Consider the following 22,773-nt stretch of genomic DNA (forward strand, 5'->3'; position numbering starts at 1 on the left):
TTCCAGGCCAGAGGTAGGATGTGGGCCAGGGGTCCTCGGTGAAACAGGCGAGATGGAGGCCCAGTGAGAAGGTTAGCACCAGCGGAGCTAAGTGTGCGGGCTGGGTTGTAGAAGGAGAGAAGGAGAGAAGGGTGGTGAGGTATTAGTAGGCAAGATGATGGAGACCTTTAAAGCCAATAGTGAGGAGTTTTAGTTGGTTACAGAGGTGGCTAGGTAACCACCCCTCCCCCTTATCCATTCCACCACTCCCAACCCTCTCCCCTACTTTCCCATCCTTCTCTGCAGTATCCTCAGAGGAGATTTCCTCCCTCCTCGCAAATGCCACCCCCTCCACCTGTGCTTCAGACCCCATTCCTGCTCACCTTATAAAAACTATCTCCCCTACCCTCCTCCCCTCCTTAACTTCTATCTTTAACCACTCACTCTCCAATGGCTTCTTCCCCTCTGCCTTCAAACATGCCCATGTCTCCCCATCCTAAATAAACGCCCTCTCGACCGCACTTCCCCTTCCAGTTATCATCCTATCTCCCACCTAGTCTTCCCTTCCAAACTCCTAGAAAGTGTCATCTACACTCACTGTCTCGAATTTCTCAACTCTAAATCTCTCCTGGACCCCTCCAAACTGGCTTCCGTCCCCTCCACGTCTCTGAAATTGCCCTCTCAAAGGTCACCTATGCCCTCCTTCTTGCCAAATCCATTGGTTCCTACTCTATTCTAATCCTCCTCGACCTCTCAGCTGCCTTAGACACTGTCAACCGTCCCGTTCTCCTCCACACTCTACCTCACTTGGCTTCATGGACTCCATCCTCTGCTTGTTCTCCTCTTATCTTCTGGCCATTCATTCTTGGCCTCCTTCATGGGCTCCTCCTCCCCCTCCCATCCGCTAACTGTAGGGGTTCCTCAAGTGTGAGGTCTTGGCCTTCTTCTGTTCTCCATCGTATACTCCCTTGGTGAACTCATTCACTCCCATGGCTTCAACTATCATCTCTACGCAGATGACACCCAAATCTACATCTCCTACCCTGTACTCTCCTCCTCCTTCCAGGCTCGTATTTCCTCCTTCCTCCAGAACATCTCCACCTAGATGTCTGCTCTCCACCTAAAACTCAACATGTCCAAAACTGAGCTCCTTATTTTCCCTCCCTAACCCTGTCCTCTCCCTGACTTCCCTGTCACTGTGGCCGTCACTCACTACTGTCCTTCCAGTCTCACAGGCCTGCGACCTTGGTGTTGTCCTTGACTCAGCTCTCTCATTCACCCCACACATCCAATCCATCACCAACACCTGCCAGTCTCACCTTCACAATATCGTCAAGATCCGCCCTTTCCTCTCCATCCAAACTGCTATCGTGCTGGTACAAGCTCTCATAATATCCCAACTGGATTATTGTGTCAGCCTCCTCTCGGATTTCCCTTTCTCCTGTCTCTCCCCATTCCAGTCTAGTTATTCTGCTGCCCAGATCATCTTCCTACAGAAACGCTCTGGGCATGTATGTCACTCCCCTCCTCAAAAACCTCCAGTGGTTGCCTATCAACCTTCGCACGAAACAAAAACTCCTCACTCTTGGCTTCAAAGCTTTCCATCCCCTTGCCCTCTCCTACCTCACCTCCCTTCTCTCTTTCTACTGCCCACCCTGTACACTCTGCTTCTCTGCCGCTCACCTCCTCACTGACCCCATTCATGCCATGCCATCGTCGACCCCGGCCCACGTCCTCCCGCTGTCCTGGAATGCCCTCCCTCCTCACATCCGCCAAACTAACTCTCTTCCCCTCTTCAAAACCCTACTGAGAGCTCCCCTCCTCCTTCCCAGACTGAGCCCCCCTTTCCCTCTGCTCCCCCTCCCCTCCCCCCCACCCTCTTCTCTTCCCCCTTCCCCTCCCTTCAGCACTGTGCTCATTTGTATATATTATTTATTACCCTAATTATTTTGTTAATACAGTGTATATCTCCTTGATTCTATTTATCTTGATGATGTTGTCTTGTTTTTGCTTTGTTCTCTTTTGCTTTAATGTCTGTCTCCCATGTTTAGACTGTGAGGCCGTCACTGGGCAGTGATCGTCTCTATCTGTTGCCGAATTGTGCATTCCAAGTGCTTAGTACAGTGTTCTGCACATAGTAAGCGCTCAATAAATACTATTGAATGAATGAATGAATGAATACCAGGTGAGATAAGGTGTTTGCGTGGATGTTTGCGTGGATCATCTTTCCGATCCATACATCTCTCACTCCTTAAAATCCCCCACCGGCTTCCTTGGTACCTCCTCACAGTTAGCTATTATTATTATTCAAGACATCCCTCTACCAACTCACCCTTCCTCTCTCCAGCCAATTCTCTCCTTCTTCCCAAGTTCATTTACTATACCTCTGTCTCAACTATCCTACCTCTACCCCCTCACTGACTGTACCCAGGGCTTAGAAATTCTGACCCTGACGAATCCATCGGACCCTCTTGTCTCATCTTATGCCGTCGAGTCGTCTCCGACCCATACCGACGGCACGGACACATCCCTCCCAGAATGCCCCGCTCTCCATCTGCAATCGTTCTGGTAGTGGATCCAAAGAATTTTCCTGGTTAAATTTCAGAATGGCTTACCATTGCCTTCTTCCACGCAGTCAACTTGAGTCTTCAACTCTCTCCCATGCCGCTGCTGCCTAGCACAGGTGAGCTTTGACTCGTAGCAGATTGCCTTCCACTCGCTAGCCACTGGCCAAGCTAGGAATGGAATGGGTAGGCCTCTGCTTGATTCTCCCTCCTGTAGCCGAGACTGGTAGAGGACTGGAAACTCTCTAGGTGCCATCCTGAGAGGGTCATCAAGACTACAGGGATCCCCGTATTTAAAACCCTGCTGAAGGCCCACCTCCTCCTACAAACCTTCTCCAATCAGTGCACAGCAGCCCAAGCCATATAAGCTCATCATCAAACTCTTGTCTTCTTACTCTTATCCACTGTATTGTCCCAAGCACTTAGTTCAGGAAGCACTCAATAAATATTATTGATGATGAAACAGTGTTGCTTAGTGGAACGAGCATAGCCTTGGGAGTCAGAGGACCTGGGTTCTAACCCTGGATCTGCCATGTGCCTACTGTGACTTTGTACAAGTCAGTTAATTTCTCTCTGCCTCAGTCTCTTCACCTGTAAAATGGGGATTCAATACCCCTTCTCCCTCCTATACAGACTGTAAGCCCCAAGAGGGACAGGGACTGTGTCTGTCTTGACAATTTTGCTTCTACTCTACATCTACTCTACAGAAACAGCATGGCTTTATGGAAAGAGCATGGGCTTGGGAGTCAGAGGTCATGGGTTCTAATCCTTTCTCCTCCACTTGTCAGCTGTGTGACTTTGGGCAAGTCACTTAACTTCTCTGTGCTTCAGTTACCTCATCTGTAAAATGGGGATTAAGACTGTGAGCCCCATGTAAGACAACCTGATTACCTTGTATCTACCCCAGCACTTAGAACAGTGCTTGGCACACAGTAAGCCCTTAACAAATACCATCATTATTATTACTGCTACTATGACTCCTTCTACTACTGTTATTACTTCTTGGCCTAGCGAATAAAGTGTGCAGTCAAAAAGCCCTGAGTTCTAATCCTGGCTCCACCACTTGTCTGCTGTGGGATCTTGGGCAACTCCCTTGATTTCTCTGTGCCTCAGTTACCTCATCTGAAAAATTAGGGTTAAGACTGTGAGCACCATGTGGGACAGGGACTTTGTCCAACTTGATTATCCTGTATCTACCCTAGCTCTCAGAACAGCGCTTGGCATGTCATAAGTACTTGCCCATCTACTGGTTTTGTTTTGATGTCTGTCTCCCCCTTTCTAGACCGTGAGCCCGTTGTTGGGTAAGGATTGTCTCTATCTGTTGCTGAATAGAATTTTCCAAGCGTTTAGTACAGTGCTCTGCACACAATAAGCGCTTAATAAATATGATTGAATGAATGAATGAAGTGTTTAACAAGTACCAATATTATTACTACTTCTATTCTTGCTACTACTCTTCTGCTGCTACTATTACTACTACTACCACTGCTGCTATTAATGTTATTATTATTAATCATATTCATTGTGTGCTTACTGCGTGCAAAGCACTGTACTAAGCACTCGGGAGAGTACACTAGAGCATCAAACACATTCCCTGCCCACAATGAGCTCACAGTTTCCTAATATTACTGCTACTACTACTGCTGCTATTATACTACTCTTATGACTACTGTTACTACGAAAGAAGCAGCGTGGTTCAGTGGAAAGAGCCTGGGCTTGGGAGTCAGAGGTCGTGGGTTCTAATCCCAGCCCTGCCGCTTGTCAGCTGTGTGGCTTTGGGCAAGTCACTTGACTTCTCTGGTCCTCAGTTCCCTCATCTGTAAAATGGGGATTAAGACTGTGAGCCCCACATGGGACAACCTGATCACCTTGTAATAATAATGATAATAATAATAATAATGCTGGTATTTGTTAAGCACTTACTATGTACAGAACACTGTTCTAAGCGCTGGGGTAGATACAGGGTAATCAGGTTGTCCTACGTGAGGCTCACAGTTAATCCCCATTTTACAGATGAGGTAACTGAGGCCCAGAGAAGTTAAGTGACTTGCCCACAGTCCCACAGCTGACAAGTGGCAGAGCCGGGAGTCGAACCCATGACCTCTGACTCCGAAGCCCAGGCTCTTTCCACCTAGCCACGCTGCTTCTTTCCATTTCTTTCTTTCCACTGAGCCACGCTACTAGTGTAATAGCAGCAGTAGTAGTAGCAGTAATATTAGGAAACTGTGAGCTCACTGTGGGCAGCGAATGTGTTTGATGTTCTATTGTACCCTCCCGAGTGCTTAGTACAGTGTTTTGCACGCAGTAAGCACACCATGAATATGATTAATAACAATAACATTAATAGCAGCAGTGGTAGTATTAGTAATAGTAGCAGTAGTAACCTCAGTTACCCCATCTGTAATAGTGCGATTAAGACTGTGAGCCTCACGTGGGACAAGCTGTTTGCCTTGTATCCTCCCCAGTGCTTAGAACAGTGCTTGGCACATGGTAAGCGCTTAACAAATACCAATATTATTATTATTATTACCACTGCTACTCTTACTACTTCTGTTACTGTTACTACTTATACTGCTTTAATTCCTGATATTACTCCTATGCTCCTACTGTGAGCCCGTTGTTGGGCAGGGATTGTCTCTATCTGCTGTCAAATTGTGCATTCCAAGTGCTAAGTACAGTGCTGTGCACATAGTAAGCGCTCAATAAATACAAATGAATGAATGAATGAATACCATTGCTACTATCAATTGCTACCACTGCTGCTGCCGCCACTAATAATAATAATGATGGCATTTGTTAAGCACTTATTGTGTCAAGCACTGTTCTAAGCGCTGGGAAGGATAAAAGGCGATCATCTTGTCCCACATGAGGCTCACACTCTTAATCCCACTTTTATAGATGGGGTAAGTGAGGCCCAGAGAAGTGAAGTGACTTGCCCAAAGTCACACATCGGACAAGTGGCTGAGCCGGGATTTGAACCCATGACCTCTGACTCCCAAGCCCGGACTCTTTCCACTGAGCCACGCTGCTTCACTGCTATTACAACTATTATAATTATTACTCCAGCCCTTCTACTACAGGTTGGGGGATGCAGAGCCAGAAGCAACTGATGGTGCCAGGATGGGATTGGAGTGGGTGGGGAGGTCATCTTGAGAGGTCAACTGACCCTGAAAATGAAACCCAGTGTATCCTAGGACCACTTATTTGGTTTGACATCTCAACCCAGATAGATGGACATTTCAAAGCCACCTTACTGCTGGGATTTTCCGCTTCATGGAATCCAGATGAGTTATATCTGGAATATAATCTGGAATATAATATCATATCTGGAACTTTGGGGAATATCAGAATTATAATTCTTAACCTTCTCTGACAGTGGCTTTGCAAATCCAGGACTATGCAGAAGAGCAGTAGAACCAAGCATTTATGTTTCAGGGAAGAGAGCAGAAAGTTGGACTATAGAACTGAAGAAGCCTTTCTTCCCACCCTAAGCACCACAGCACTCATGTACATATCCATATTTCTTTATTTATGCCTGGCTTTCCCTCTAGAGTAGGGGTCTGAGTTCTAATATAGGCTATGTCACATGTCTGCGGTGTAACCTCGGGCAAATCCCTCACCTTCTCTGTGCCTCAATTATTGCATCTGTCAATTGGGCATTAAGACTGTGAACCCTCTGTGGGATGGGGACGTGTCCAAGCTGATTAGCTTGTATCTACTGTAGCACTTAGTGCCTGGCGCCTAATTAAACGCTAACAGACACCATAAAAAAATTCAACCGAATGTTTTCAAATAAGGTAAAAAAGGAAATCAAGATAATGAATCATCAGCACTATTACCTGAAGGCTTCCATCTACATCCTGACTGAACCTACCTGAATCTGACTGAATTTCTCCAAACTTCATGACATTTAATAGAAGGCTTTCCTTGGCTCAGCAGCCTGGTGAGGAGTTGCTAGAGTGCAACCTTACCTCTCTCCCTTCTTCCCTTTCTGGCAGTTGTGTCAAATCTTTGACAATGTGGAAACATTTATTATTCACAATTTCATTTCTGGACTTTCCTTTTTTTTTTCTTGGAGGAGAAATTGGGTTATGAAGTGGATCCTGCACTTTTTTGAGGGAAAAAAATGACTCTCTTTGGAGCTGAACTGATTTACTGGATAAATATATATTTGGGCATTTGGGATGTTAAATGTATATGATTTACCAGGAAAATAGGGGGCATCCTTCAGAATGCACTATGCAAAGATATATCGATGCAATTTAAGCTGTATGCTTATGTACATGATCAATCAGTATGTCTCTTCCACCCTTCAAGGTCCATTGAATATAAAATATGCCCTCTCTGTCAGGCAAGAACATGGGAATGAACCTTACCGAGGGTGTACAGCTAACATTCTAGGTTTCATGGAGAGTCCGAGAAGGTTAGGATATAGGGCAAGATGTTTGTCTATCTGTAAAGTGGGTGTTTGGATCCGTCTGCTTTATGGGATGTAGTGTGACCTAGTGGAAATAATGATGGTATTCGTTAAGTGCTTACTATGTGCCAAGCACTGTATTAAGCATTGGGGTGAATATGAGCAAATCGGGTTGGAAACAGATCCTGTCCTATGTGGGGCTCACGGTTTTACAGGTAAGGCAACTGAGGCACAGAAATGTAATAATAATAATGATGGTATTTGTTAGGCACTTTCTACAGGCCAAGCACTGTTCTAAGTGCTGGGGTAATCAAGTTGTCCCATGTGGGGAGCACAGTTTTCATCCCCATTTTACAGATGAGGTAACTCAGGCACAGATAAATTAGGTGACCTGTCTAAGGTCACATGGTAGACAAGTGGCAGAGCCTGGATTAGAACCCATGACCTTCTGACTCCCAGGCTTGTGCTCTATCCACTACGCTATGCTGCTTCTCTGAAACAGCACAGGCCTGGGACTCAGAGGATCTAATATCTAATCCAGCTGCTGTCCCTTGTCTCCTATGCGACCTAACGCAAACCACTTAATTTCCCTGTGCCTCAGTTCCCTCCCCTGTAAAATGGAGATTCAATTTCTGTTCTCCCTCCTACCTAGATTGTAAGCCCCATGTGGGACCTGATACTCTTGGATCTACCCCAACGCTTACTACAATGCTGGGCACAAAGTAGGCACTTGATAAATACCACAGTTATTATCAGTATAGTGCTTTAAAGCAACGTGAACCAAAGTGGGTCACAGGGAAGTTTCGGTAGATGTGTGCATGAGGAGTGCAAGCACAAAACCCCAGGTTGAAGAAAATAGTACATTTTCAAGATACCGAGACTTCTGTGACCCTCCGTACGCCAGACCAGCTCCACAATTTCAATTAAGGTAGGGCGGAGGTGGTGGTGATCTTCTGACTCATCCACTGTCCCCCAGGAGAGGAAGCCAGGAGTGGGAGAGGAGGATGAATGTCAGAAAAATCAGAGGAGGGAGGGAATGGTACCGGGGAAGTCAGAGAAAAGGAAAGGTTGGAGGAAAGGAGAAAGGGAAAATGGCAAGGAGCTCTAGGAAGGAGTGATTGAAGTCAGAATACAAAATTGTTAGAAATGAAAGGATGAAAAAGAATAATTTAAAAATAAGTGGAAACACCTAAAGCTTAAACCTTTGCAGGATTTTGTTTTTTATTTTATTAACCCTCGTGCTGACTTTAGGCAAAAACCGTTCCCCATTATTCATTCTTGGGATATATTTCCTACTTACCTATTTAGGCTGGCTCCGGTGTATGTTTTACTCTGACCCCTGCTCATATTTAGAATAGATCCCTCCTCCAGGACTGTATTGACCGCCAATTGACCATGGAGAAGGAGTGTGGTCTAGTGTATAGAGCATGAGCCTGGGCATCAGAAGGACCTGGGTTCTAATCCTGACTTGTCACTTGTCTGCTATGTGGTCTTGGGCAAGTCACTTTACTTCTCTGTGCCTCAGTTACATCATCTATAAAATGGAGATTAAAGCTGTGAGCCCCATGTGGGACATGCACTATATCCAATCTGAATAAGTTGTATCTACCCCAGAACGTAGTAAGCTCTTGTAATAAGCACATTACAAATGCCATAAAAACCCCAACTGTAGTTTTGTCTTCAAAAATGGGTGAGGAGAAAGACAGTGAATGCTCATTGAATTTCAGATTACCTTCATCATCACCATCCATAGCATCAATTAAGGGCCTACATTGAGCCTCTGGAGGGCAGAGATTGTTGGGTCTACCAACCGTATTATATTTTCTCAGTATTACACTGGTACAGTGCTCTCCCCCTAGAAGTGTTTAGTAAATACCAGTGTTTGACTGATTGATCACTGTGTGCAAAACACTGTGCTACATACTTGGCAATCAGACAGAAAGGGGACACATATGATCCTTGTATTTCTAATAATTTCCAATCTTAAAGGAAAGGCAAATGGGCATGGATTGATGACTATATAATGTATCAATAATAGTAATATTAACAATTATAGCATTTGTTAAGTGCTTAACTATGTGCCAGGCACTGTACTAAGCACTGGGGTGGATATATGCAGATCAGGTTGGGTACCTCAGTGGAAAGAGCACGGGCTTTGGAGTCAGAGGTCATGAGTTCAAATCCCAGCTCTGCCACTTGTCAGCTGTGTGACTGTGGGCAAGTCACTTCACTTCTCTGTGCCTCAGTTACCTCATCTGTAAAATGGGGATTAAGACTGTGAGCCCCACTTGGGACATCCTGATTCCCCTGTGTCTACCCCAGTGCTTAGAACAGTGCTCGGCACATAGTAAGCGCTTAACAAATACCAACATTATTATTACAGTCCCTGACAGACTTGGGACTCACAGTTTCAATCCCCATTTTAAAGATAAGGTCACTGAGGCCCAGAGAAGTGAAGTGACTTGCCCAAGGTCACACAGCAGACGAATGGCAGAGCCGGAATTAGAACCCTTGACCTTCTGATTCCCAGGCCTATGCTCTTTAGCAGATGGTAAATTTAGGCACAGCAGTGAGGAAGACAATGGAAAAGCAGCAGGCCTAGCAGAAAGAACATGAGCCTGGGAGTCAAAGGATCTGGGTTCTAATCCTAGCCCTGCCACATACCCGCTGTGTGACTTTGGGCCAATCACTTCACTTCTCTGGGTCCCAGTTCCCTCATCTGCAAAATGGGTATTCAATGCCAGTTCTCTCTCCTGTTCAGACTGTGAACCCCATGTGGTCCTCGATTATCTTGTATCTACCCCAGTGCTTACTATACTGCTTGTCACATAGGAACCACTTTACAAATACAGCTGTTACCACAATTAGGGATGAGTGAAGTAGTCTTTGTTGAAGCTCTTACTTTAGATGGCTTCCTTTCTTGGGTTGCTCTGGACTATCTAAGCAATCAGTCAATCAGTGGTAATTACTGACTGCTTCCCTTGTGCAGAGCAATGTACTAAGTGCTTGGGAAAGTACAATACAAAGGAGTTGGTATGCATGATCCCTGCCCCCAAGGAGCAGAATAGCCTAGTGGAAAGAGCACAGGCCTGATTGTCATATCACCAACATCATCATCAGTCATTCATTCATTCACTCCTATTTATTAAGCACATACTGCATGCAGAGCACGATACTAAGCATTTGGGAAAGTACGATGCAACAGTAAACAGTGACAATCTCAGCCCACAACCAGCTCACAGTCTAGAGCAGGGAGAAAGACATCAATATAAATAAATAAAATTACAGATACATACTTAAGTGTTATGGGGCTGGAATGGGGGAATAGTAAAGGGAGCAAGTCAAGGTGACGCAGAAGGAAGTGGGAGAAGTGGAAAAGTGGGGCTTAGTCAGGGAAGGCCTCTTGGAGGAGATGTGCCTTCAGTAAGTCTTTGAAGAGGGGAGAGTAGTTGTCTCTCGGATTTGAAGAGGGAGGAGGTTCCAGGCCAGAGCCAGGATGTGGGCCGGGGAAGGGGAGGTGGCAAGACAGGAGAGATGGAGGCACAGTGAGAAAGTTAGCACTAGAGAAGCGATCATCATCATCATCACTTTTATTGAGCAATTACTATGTGCAGAGCACTTTACTAAGCTCTTGGTAGAGTACAATGCAACAGAGTTGGTAGACACATTCCCTGCCCACAACAAGTTTACAGTCCATTGGCGGTGGGGGAGATAAAGAAATAAATAAATTACACATATGTACCTAAGTGCTGTGGGGCTGAGGGAAGGGTGAATAAAGGATGCAAATTTAAGCCCAAGAGCAACATTTTAGAGTGGGTTTGAAGAGGAGATGAGGGGCTTGTCAAGGAAGGCCCCTTGGAGAAGCTGTGCTTTTAATAAGGCTTTGAAGGTGGAAAGAGTTGATCCCCTTCTGATATAGAGAGGGAGGACATTCCATTCATTCATTCATTCATTCAATAGTATTTATTGAGCGCTTACTATGTGCAGAGCACTGTACTAAGCGCTTGGGATGAACAAGTCGGCAACAGATAGAGACAGTCCCTGCCGTTTGACGGGCTTACAGTCTAATCGGGGGAGACGGACAGACAAGAACAATGGCACTAAACAGCGTCAAGGGGAAGAACATCTCGTAAAAACAATGGCGACTAAATAGAATCGAGGCGATGTACAATTCATTAACAAAATAAATAGGGTAACGAAAATATATACAGTTGAGCGGACGGGTACAGTGCTGTGGGGATGGGAAGGGAGAGGTGGAGGAGCAGAGGGAAAAGGGGAAAATGAGGCTTTAGCTGCGGAGAGGTAAAGGGGGGATGGCAGAGGGAGTAGAGGGGGAAGAGGAGCTCAGTCTGGGAAGGCCTCTTGGAGGAGGTGATTTTTAAGTAAGGTTTTGAAGAGGGAAAGAGAATCAGTTTGGCGGAGGTGAGGAGGGAGGGCGTTCCAGGACCGCGGGAGGACGTGACCCAGGGGTCGACGGCGGGATAGGCGAGACCGAGGGACGGCGAGGAGGTGGGCGGCGGAGGAGCGGAGCGTGCGGGGTGGGCGGTAGGAGAGGTAGGAAGGGGCAAGGTGATGGAGAGCCTTGAAGCCTAGAGTGAGGAGTTTTTGTTTGGAGCGGAGGTCGATAGGCGACCACTGGAGTTGTTTAAGAAGGGGAGTGACATGCCCAGATCGTTTCTGCGGGAAGATGAGCCGGGCAGCGGAGTGAAGAATAGACCGGAGCGGGGCGAGAGAGGAGGAAGGGAGGTCAGAGAGAAGGCTGACACAGTAGTCTAGCCGGGATATAACGAGAGCCCGTAATAGTAAGGTAGCCGTTTGGGTGGAGAGGAAAGGGCGGATCTTGGCTATATCGTAGAGGTGAAACCGGCAGGTCTCGGTAACGGATAGGTTGTGTGGGGTGAACGAGAGGGACGAGTCAAGGATGACACCGAGATTGCGGGCCTGCGGGATGGGAAGGATGGTCGTGCCATCCACGGTGATGGAGAAGTCTGGGAGTGGACCGGGCTTGGGAGGGAAGATGAGGAGCTCAGTCTCGCTCACGTTGAGTTTTAGGTGGCGGGCCGACATCCAGGTGGAGACGTCCTGGAGGCAGGAGGAGATGCGAGTCCGAAGGGAGGGGGAGAGGACAGGGGCGGAGATGTAGATCTGCGTGTCATCTGCGTAGAGATGGTAGTCAAAGCCGTGAGAGCGGATGAGTTCACCGAGGGAGTGAGTGTAAATGGAGAACAGAAGAGGGCCAAGAACTGACCCTTGAGGAACTCCAACAGTTAAAGGATGGGAGGGGGAGGAGGCTCCAGCGTAGGAGACCGAGAATGATCGGCCAGAGAGGTAAGAGGAGAACCGGGAGAGGACAGAGTCCGTGAAGCCGAGGTGAGATAAGGTACGGAGGAGGAGGGGATGGTCGACAGTGTCAAAGGCAGCAGAGAGGTCAAGGAGGATCAGAATGGAGTAGGAGCCATTGGATTTGGCAAGAAGGAGGTCATGGGTGACCTTAGAGAGAGCAGTCTCGGTAGAGTGGAGGGGACGGAAGCCAGATTGGAGGGGGTCTAGGAGAGAATGGGAGTTAAGGAATTCTAGGCATCGATTGTAGACGACTCGTTCTAAGATTTTGGAAAGGAAGGGTAGTAGGGAGATAGGACGATAACTGGAGGGGGAAGTGGGGTCAAGAGCGGGTTTTTTTAGGATGGGGGAGACGTGGGCGTGTTTGAAGGCAGAGGGGAAGGAGCCCTTGGAGATTGAGTGGTTAAAAATAGAAGTTAAGGAAGGGAGGAGGGCAGGGGCGACGGTTTTAAGAAGGTGAGAGGGAATGGGGTCCGAGGCGCAGGTGGAGGGGGTGGCACTTGCGAGGAGGGAGGAGATCTCCTCTGAGGATACTGCAGGGAAGGATGGGAAAGTAGGGGAGGGGGTTGTTGGGGGGCAGGGGAGAGGCGGAGGGGTGACTTTGGGGAGCTCAGACCTGATCGTGTTGATTTTCGTGAGGAAATAGGTGGCCAGATCATTAGGGGTGAGAGATGGGGGAGGGGGAGGAACAGGGGGCCTAAGGAGAGAGTTAAAGGTCCGGAACAATCGGCGGGGGTGACGGGCATGGGTGTCGATGAGGGAGGAGAAGAAGCTTTGCCTGGCGGAGGAGAGGGCAGAGTTAAGGCAGGAAAGGATAAATTTGAAGTGTGTGAGGTCGGCTTGGTGCTTGGACTTTCGCCAGCAGCGCTCAGCAGCTCGAGCATAGGAGCGTAGGAGGCGGACATTCCAGGCCAGTGGCAGAATGTTGGCGAGAGGTTAATGACAAGATAGATGAGATCAAAACACAGTGAGTAGTTAGGCATTAGAGGAGCAAAGTGTGTGGGCTGGACAGGGAGAAATCAGGGAGGAAAGGTAGAAGGGGGCAGGGAGATTGAGTGCTTCAAAGCAAATGGTAAGGAGCTTCTGTTTGATGCTGAGGTGGATGGCCAACCGCTGGAGGTTCCTGAGTTCTAATCCTGGCAATGCCAGTTGCCTGCTGTGTGACCTTAGGCAAGTCACTTGGCTTTGATGGACTTCAGTTTCCCCTTCTGTCAAACTGGGATTAAATAGTGCCTGTTCTCCCTCCTACTGAGACTGTGACTGCCATATGGGTCAGGGACTTTGTCTAACCTGATTATCCCATATATATCCCAGAATTTAGTACAGTGCTTGACACACAGTACACGCTTAAGTGTACTATTATTAGGATATAGAACACTAATAATAATGGAGCTAACCGTCTACAGTGGGAGATAGATGGGCTAAAATGTTGTAAGATCAGCACCACTTTGCAGGATACACACTTACAAACATGTCTGCTGGGTGACCTTGGACAAGTCACTTCACTTCTCTGTGTGTCAGTTACCTCATCTCTAAAATGGGGATTAAGGCTGCGTGCCTCATGTGGGACATGGACCGTGTCCAACCTAATTGGATTGTGTCTACCCCAATACTTAGTACAGTGCCTGATATATTATAAGTGACTATTAGATGCCATAAAAACTGAAACAAGGTACTTACTTCTGCTTTGCAGCTGGACAGGCCCCATGTCATTTTAAAACCTGGATTATTGCATTACCACTGGATCCAGTGGTCCATAATCCATAATCCCATAATCCAGGTATCCAGGGAAACCCTCTTAATCCTAGCCAATATTTACTCAAATTACCCATAAGAGCAAAGGGAAGTACAGTACTAAGTGCTCAGTTCAGTGCTTTGCAAACAGCAAGCGCTCAATAAATACAATTGAATGAATGAAAGTAAATTACTTTCATTTAAGAACTTGTCTATTCGTTATTGAGCACTTGCCACTGTGTCTAGCCTCTCCAAAATCAACAGGGAGAGATAAAATAATAATCATAATAACTGTGGTATTTGTTAAGAGATTACTATGTGCCAGGCACTGTCAAAATGGCTGAGATGGAAATAAAGTAAATCCCATGTGGGGCTCACAGTCTCAATCCCCATTTTACCGATGAGGTAATTGAGGCCCAGAGAAGTAAAGTGACAAGGTCACACAGCCAGGTGGCCGAGCCAGGATTAGAATCCATGACCTTTTGCATCCCAAACCAATTCTCTGGATGGGTGGTGTGAACCTTCTCCCTCCAGACTTGGATGCCCAGGGTTACTTATCATTAGTCCTGTGGTGGTAGTAAAAACCCAGCCAGCGGTGCAAGGTGCCAGAGATTAGAAGGAGAACTCTGACTGGAAGAAATCTGAGACACCATAACCTAGGCAGCCTGGGAGTCAGGGAGGTGACAATACCACCCCCTCCGCTCAGATGCAGCTCCGGAGTAACGTCCAGATGTTGGATACATCCGTCCAGGTTGTTGGATACATCTAAGAATCATAATCATTGTACTTGTTAAGCACTTAACTATGCTCCAAGTCCTGTACTAAGAGCTGGGGTAGATACAAGATAATCAGGTCGTAGCCCTTGTCTCACATGAGGCTCGCAGTCTAAATAGGAGAGAGAACACTTATTGAATACCCTTTTTACAGATGAAGAAACTAAAACCAGAAAAGTTAAGTGACATGCCCAAGTCACAGAGCATACAAATGGGGGCCCTGAGATTAGGAGCCATGTTCTCTGTCTCTCAGGCAAGTGCTCTTTCTGCAGCTGTTACCCAACCTCTACCAAACACAGGCCACTTGGGGAAGGATCTTGAGATCGACTGGATCAGACCATCAGGTCTGATTGTATTGCATCCAGCCCAATGCTTAACACAGAGCTGGGCACATTGTAAATCCTGAACAAATACCACAGTTGTGCTCACCTAGCTGCTCTTCTACTACTACGCAGCCTGTACACTTCACTTCTCTAATGCCAGCCTTCTCACTGACTTCATTCTCATCTATCTCACTGCTGACCGCTCACCCACATCTGCCTCTGCTGGCCTGGAATACCCTTCCGCCTCATATCTTACAGACAATTATTCTCCCCCACTTCAAAGCTTCAATGAAAGTACATCTCCTTCAAGAGGGCTTCCCAGACTAAGCCTCCTCTCCTCCCACTCCCTTTTGTGTCACCCTGACTGGTCCCTTTATTCATCCCCCAACCCAGCCCAACAGCACTTATGAACAGATCTGTCATTTATTTATTTATATTAACGTCTGTCTCCCCCTCTAGACTATAAGCTCCACCTGGGAGGGGAATGTGTTTATTGTCATATTGTAATCATCATCATCATCATAGTATTTCTTAAGCGCTTACTATGTGCCGAACACCATTCTTGCTTGGCACAACATTAAGGCGTGGCTCAGTGGAAAGAGCCTGGGCTTGGGAGTCAAAGGTCATGAGTTCGCCTCCCGGCTCTACCACTTGTCAGCTGTGTGACTGTGGGCAAGTCACTTCACTTCTCTGTGCCTCAGTTCCCTCATCTGTAAAATGGGGATTAACTATGAGCCTCATGTGGGGCAACCTGATTACCCTGTGTCTACCCCAGCACTTAGAATAGTGCTCTGCACATAGTAAGCACTTAACACATTCCAATATTATTATTCTAAGTGCTGTGGTAGATACAAGATTAATTATGTTGTCCCCCATGGGGCTCACAGTCTTAATCCCCATTTGACAGATGAGGTAACTGAGGCCCATAGAAGTGAAGTGACTTGCCCAAGGTCACCCAGCAGACATGTGGCAAAGACGGGATTAGAAACCACATCCTCTGACTCTGAAGCCCATGCTCTTGCCATTAGGCCAGGCTCTCCCAAGCACTTAATGCAGTTCTCAGCACACAGAAGGCACTCAGTAAGTATGACTGACTGACAGTGTGTCTGCTCATTCTGTTTTATTATACTCTCCTGAGTGATTAGTACAGTGCTCTGCGCATAGTAAGCACTCAATAAATACAATTGATCAATTGATTAATACAGTTGATCTCCTCTGGGCAGGGGACGTGTCTGCTAACTCTGTTGCATTGTACTCTCCCACCCGCAAATGGGCAAGTAGAAACAGCAGCCACTTCCTCTTCTCCAAAAGTGAGATCCCAGTGGGAAGGGGCAACATAGAGACAAATGTGAGTTAGGGAAGAGGGTGTAGACATGAGCCTAAATGGGCTATGATATTAAGCAAGAAGAATGTGGATGTTGGATAGGGTATCACTCATGCATCGTTGATTGGAAAGCTGAGTAATAGTCTGGGATGCGAGGTCCAAGCTTTGGATTTGTAAAATAGACCCCTGAGAAGATGGATGAATTGTTATTCTGTAATCAGACAGTATCAAGTTACCGTAAGCTCGCTGACCCTATTCTCTGCTACATTCAACCAGGCGCAGGAGTGAGAGAATTTACAATTAGATAGGAACTGATAGGGGTACTCAAAATCTTACGATGGAAGCAAAATAGGGGATTTTCATTGCAGTTGGGCAATCAGAAATACTGAAAATCCTTTCCCAGATCTAATTGCTTTACCCTGAAAATGCATTAAAGATAAGAGGCGTGATGATAATAAAATGTGTTCAAGGAATAGAATAGAGGGATCCGGAGGTTGTGAAACATTTTGCCAGCTCATTCCTTGTGCAGATTGTATTCTGGAATAGGTTTACGAACAGCACCGATGTGGGGAAGAGGCCTGGCATTTTGGAGGACTGAATTAGAATTCGGAGTGGCCTCTGTAAATTGTAGAAATCAGGAGAGTGGTTTCCTGCAGCAGCAGACTTGCATTTGTAGGGAGGTAGCTGATGTCTGGATATAGCAGCAAAAGTTTAGAGATCAAAGGGAACCAAAACTTGAATATGAGACAACAGTATAATGCTAGAGAAACTGCGCAGCCTAGTTAAAAGTGCACAGGCCTGGGAGACTGGAGACCTGGGCTCTACTACCAAATCTACCACTTCCCTGCAGAATTAACTTGGATAAGTCACTTATCCATAGAGTTTTTTTGGTAATAATATGGAAGTGGTTTATCCTTGCCTCCTTCTGTGCAGTAAACTTGAGTCTCCGCCCCGACTCTCTCCCATGCCGCTGCTGCCCAGCATGGGTGAGTTTTGACTTGTAACATATTGCCCTCCACTCGCTAGCCACTGCCCAAGTTAGGAATGGAATGGATAGGCCTCTGCTTGACTCTCCCTCCTGAAATGGAGCCTGGTGGTGTACAAGAAACTCTCCAGATGCTCTTCTAGGAGAGGGAGAGATCTGTAGAGAGCAATGAAAGAAAAGAAGGTTGGAACACGTAAATTCATCGTGGGCAGGGAATGGGTCTGTTAAATCGCTGTGTCGGACTCTCCCAGTGCTTAATACAGTGTTCTGCACACAGTAAGTGCTCAATCAAGATGATTGATTGATTGAAATAAATTAGCTCTGGGTTATTTGGTGACAAGTATTCTCCAGCCCTCGTGACCAACTGTGGATTGCTTTGGGGACATTTCACAGAGTCTTAGCATCTCCTTCCTTCAGAAGATGGGCAGGGGAAATGACAAGAATGAAGATCTCAGACCAGTCCTGTTATTTATTACTTGCGCCTTCGGTAAGAGTTTTGGTGGAAGAGAAGGATGAACTGTTAATGCAAATGAGGTTTAGGGATTCTCTCTCTCAATTTCAATTATCCTTCCTTTCTCATGCCAAGTTACCATGGATAACTGTTAGCTGCAGAACCCATGAAGGAAGAGGAAAGTTGCCTTGAAGACTGATTTTCAGAGCCTAATAGCCTGGCTAAAATATTGCTATCTAGGTTGATTTTATTAGCAGTATAATATCCTCTCCCCCTCCACCATCCCCTTCCCTTCTCACCCTCCTCTAGTAAGTAAGTTACTGATGGTATTTGTTAAGCTCTTACTATGTGCCAAGCACTGTTCTAAGTGTCGGGGTAGATACAAGGTAATCAGGTTGTCCCATGTCGGGCTCACATTTTACAGATGAGGTAACTGAGGCACAGAGAAGTTAAGTGACTTGCCCAAAGTCACATATATGACAAGTGGAGGAGCCTGAATTAGAACCCACCCCCTCTGACTCCCAAGTCCATGCTCTTTGACACTAAACCATGCTGCTTCTCAATACAACCTACCCTACAGAGACAGAGTGACCCAGTGGACTAATCTAGGATCCCTAAATCCTAGATCCACCACTTGCCTCCTGTGTGATTTCAGATGAATCACTTAACTTATCTGTGCTTTAGTTTTCCCATCTGTAAAACGGGGATTAAATCCTACAGTGCTTGGCACATGGTAAGCACTTTACAAATTTATTATTAATTTTATGTTATCATTATTCTTCCCTGCTACTTAGACTGTAAGCCCTGTGTGGGACAGGGACTGTGTCCAGCCTGATTAGCTTAAATCTACCCCAGTTTTAATACATTGTGGCATGTAGTAAGCACTTAACACATAACATTATTTTATTTTTAATTTTTTTATGGTCCTCATTTTCCTCATCTGTAAAATGGGGATTGGCACATAGTAAATGCTTAAGCAATGTCAGTATTAGTACTATAGACCCTTTTACCTTCAGGTTCACATACATCTTGTCTAACTCTCCCTAAATAGAGGCAGTGAGGCTTTCTTCTCTCTCAATCTCCTTTTTCTCCCCTCATGTCAATTCATTCTGACCTAAATTCACTCACTCACCCCTGAGCTTCACTCCATCCCACCCCAGCTACAGCCATGAGAGGTTGCATTTGGCAACCCAAGTCACTCAGTCATTCATATTTACTGAGCACTTACTGTGTGCAGAGCTTGGGAGAGTACAATATAACAATAAAAAGACACATTCCCTTCCCACAGTGAGCTTACATTCAACAGCAATGGCTGCAGAACAGAAATGCAGAACAGAGCTCTGTGGCCTAGAGGAATGTGCAGGGGCCTGGTAGTCTGAGTACGTGGGTTCTAAATCTGGCTATGTCAATTGGTTGCTTTGGTGACCTTGGGCAAATCACTTCACTTCTCTGTGCCTCAGTTTCCTCAATTGTAAAATTGGGATTGAAATACCTGTTCTCCCTCCTAATTATGCTGCTGTGAGCCCCAAGTAGAAGAGGGACTGTATCCAACCTAATTAACTTGTACCTACCCCAGCAATTAGAACAGTGTTTGGCACATAGTAAGTGCTTAACAAATAACATAAAAATGCCAGTGTGAGTTATCTGGATTTGTCCTACTACGATGGATTTTTCTTTTGCCACTAGCAGGCAGCAGTACTTAGTACATCATCATAACAATAGAGGCATTTTTAAGCACTTACTAAAGGGATTTTTAGCACTGTACTAAGCGCTGGGGTGGATTCAAAAAAATTGGGTAGGATAGAGTCCCTATCCCACGTGGGACTCACCAGCTCAATCCCCATTTTACAGAAGAGGTCACTGAGGCCCAGAGAAGTGAAGTGACTTGCCCAAGGTCACACAGCAGACAAGTGGCAGAGCCTGGATTAGAACTCATGACCTTCTGACTCCCAGGCCCGTGTTCTATCCCCTACACCTGTGTGTCGGTGAATAGATTTAAGAGGGGATTCAACCTTAATGTGACCCGACTCCCGGTTATGTGCAGTGAAGCACTGTCTCCAGTGTTACAACAGACAGTTCAGGTGCAAGCATCCTTTGCAGCTGCTGTTAGAGACAGAATACTGAGTGGCTGAACCATAAAGGGCACTGCTTAAGTTTCTCGCAATGTCATTTGTGTGTGGGGGGGAGTGAAGCAGTTGGGTCAATCACTGCCATCTGGTTTTTTTGGGTTTGATGTGCAGGTTTTTGTCTTACGCTGTCGAGTCGCTTCTGAATCACAGTGACTCTGTGGACACATACATCTCTCCCAGAACGCCCCACCTCCATCTGCAGTTGTTCTCGCAGTGAATCCATAGAGTTTTCTTGGTCAAAATACAGAAGTGGCTTACCATTGCCTCCTTCCATGCAGTTAACTTGAGTCTCCACCCTCGAATCTCTCCTTTGCTGCCACTGCCCAGGCTCAGTGGAAAGAGCCCGGTCTTAGGAGTCAGAGGTCATGGGTTCTAATCCCGGCTCCGCCGCTTGTCAGCTGTGTGACTATGGGCAAGTCACTTAACTTCTCTGGGCCTCAGTTCCCTCATCTGTAAAATGAGGATTAAGACTGTGAGCCCCTCGAGAGACAATCTGATCACCTTGTATCCCCCCAGCGCTTAGAACAGTGCTTTGCACATAGTAAGCGCTTAACAAATATCACCATTATTATTATTATTATTTTGAATTGTAGCAGATTGCCTTCCACTCGCTAACTACTAGTCAAGTTAGGAATGGAATGGATAGGCCTCTGTTTGACTCTCCCTCCTATAGCCAAGACTGGCAGAGTACTGGAAACTCTCTAGGTGCAATCCTGAGGGGGTTCAGTAGATTGTGAGCCTGTTGTTGGGTAGGGATCATTTCTGTTGCCGAATTGCACTTTCCAAGGGCTTAATACAGTACCCTGCATGCAGTAAGCACTCAATAAATACGACTGAATGAATGAATGAAAAAAAAATCCAGAGCTTACAAAATTCACCACCTCGTAAATTTGGCCTTGGCCCCACAGACTTTTCCCAATGTCATCTTTCTTACTGCACCCTCTTCTCCTGCTCCCCAGGGTTGGTTTTTTTTGGTATTTGTTAAGCACTCACACTAGGTGCCATGTACTATGTTAAGCACTGGAATAAGATCCAAGCTAATCAGGTTGGACACAGTCCCTGTCCCACATGGGATTCACAGTCTTAACTCCCATTTACAGATGAGGTAACAGGCCCAGAGAAGTGAAGTGACTTGGCCAAGGTCACATAGAAGATGTGTGTCAGAGCTGGGATTAGAACCTAGGTTCTTCTGATGCCCAGGCCCGGAATCTATCCACTAGGCTACTCTGCTTTACTGAGCACTAACTGTCTGCAGAACACTATACTAAGAGCTTCAGAGAGTACAGTGCAGCAGAGTTGATAGATTTGTTCTCTGCCTTCAGTGAGCTTATGGTCTAGAGGGCACGGTGTATAGAAGCAGCATGGTATAGTGGATAGAGCACAAGCCTGCGAGCCAGAGGCTATTTGGTTCTAATCCCAGCTTCGCCACTTTGCTGTGTGCCCTTGGACCAGTCACTTCACTTCTTTGGGTCTCACTTACCTCATCTGTAAAATGGGGATTGTGACTGTGAGCCCCATGTGGGACAGGACTGGATCCAACCTATTCACTCCCCACCCCAGTGCTTAGTTTAGTTCTTGACACAAAGTAAATGCTTAACAAATACCATAATTATTATTATTGTTAGAGGGTGAGGTAAGTCCCCAGCTCAAAGAAGAGGTTGGCTCAGCGGTGTTCTCCATTAAAGCAAGCACATTACCAGAAGTCTCCTTTCCACCTTTGGCAGAAAAGTAAAGGAATTACTACATAGGAAGGGTTTTATGTCTGCTTGGTCCCTTGGAGAACTAACAGGGTCTTCAGGGAGAAATTGAGAGAGGAAATGAGAGTGAGCGAGAGACAGAGGAGAGATATGCAGTAAGGGGGAAGTGTGTGTGATTTCAGCAGTAATACAGAATGAGCTATGAGGAGTTAGCTCTGTTGAACAGGGACAAACCTCAAGCAGATAACAGCATCAAAATGCAGGAAGAGGAGGTGGTATTGGAGGAGGAGGAGAAAGAATTGGTCTGAATTTTCATGTTAACAGTAACAGTTTTATTTCTAATAATACCTGCCCCTGTTTACCTCTCAGGGATCTTTTGAAGATTAGTAAGCTATTGTTTGTTGAAGACACTGAGCACCATTGAGAAGGGTGGAGGGGAGCTAAGGAATGGAAGGCAATGGTAATCTTAGGCCCAGTGGAGCTCAGGAGAATCCTTGGACAAGAGAAGCTGTTCAGAGATTGATCAGTCTTCCCACATCTCCAGGCAGACCCCACCTACCCTGCTCCGTCTCTATAAAATCAATTTCTGAAATAAGTCCAAGGAGGATATTAATTGTTGTATTTGTTCAGTGATTACTAAGCACCAAGTACTGTAAGAGTCAAGTGAATCAGATCAGATACAGTTTCTGTCCTATCTGGGGTTCACAGTCCAAGTAGGAGGGAGAATAGGCATTCAATCCCTATTTTGAAGATAGGAAATCGAGGCCCAGAGAAGTGAGGAGACTTGTCCAAGTTTACGCAGCAGGTGGAGTGGGGATTAGAACGCAGGTCCTTTGACTCCCGGGACCCTGCACTTTAGAGCAATGACCTGGGAGTGAGGAGGTTTTGGCTTCTAATTCTGGCTATGCCACTTGTCTGCTGTGTCACCTTAGACAAGTCACTTCACTTCTCTAGGCCTCAAGTTCCTTCATCTGTAAAATGGGAATTGAGATTGTGAGCCCCACATTGGACGGGGACCCTATATGGAACAGGGACTGTGTCCAACCTAATGAACCTG

At 46.2% G+C, this 22,773-nt stretch overlaps 1 protein-coding gene and 2 non-coding genes across 3 annotated transcripts in view; 1 reads left to right on the plus strand and 2 right to left on the minus strand.

Moving 5' to 3' along the window:
* Positions 1-22,773, plus strand: part of EPHB1 (EPH receptor B1) — a 652,092-nt gene that overhangs the window by 329,569 nt on the left and 299,750 nt on the right. The gene's annotated exons all lie outside the window — the stretch shown is intronic.
* LOC114817161 lies at positions 2,673-2,810 on the minus strand. Its single transcript, XR_003765007.1, has one exon. It is a non-coding gene; the product is annotated as a small nucleolar RNA SNORA7 (small nucleolar RNA).
* Positions 20,605-20,742, minus strand: LOC114817429. Its single transcript, XR_003765287.1, has one exon. It is a non-coding gene; the product is annotated as a small nucleolar RNA SNORA7 (small nucleolar RNA).

Source organism: Ornithorhynchus anatinus, chromosome 1 (assembly GCF_004115215.2).
Source record: "Ornithorhynchus anatinus isolate Pmale09 chromosome 1, mOrnAna1.pri.v4, whole genome shotgun sequence".
Classification (NCBI taxonomy): Eukaryota; Metazoa; Chordata; class Mammalia; order Monotremata; family Ornithorhynchidae; genus Ornithorhynchus; species Ornithorhynchus anatinus.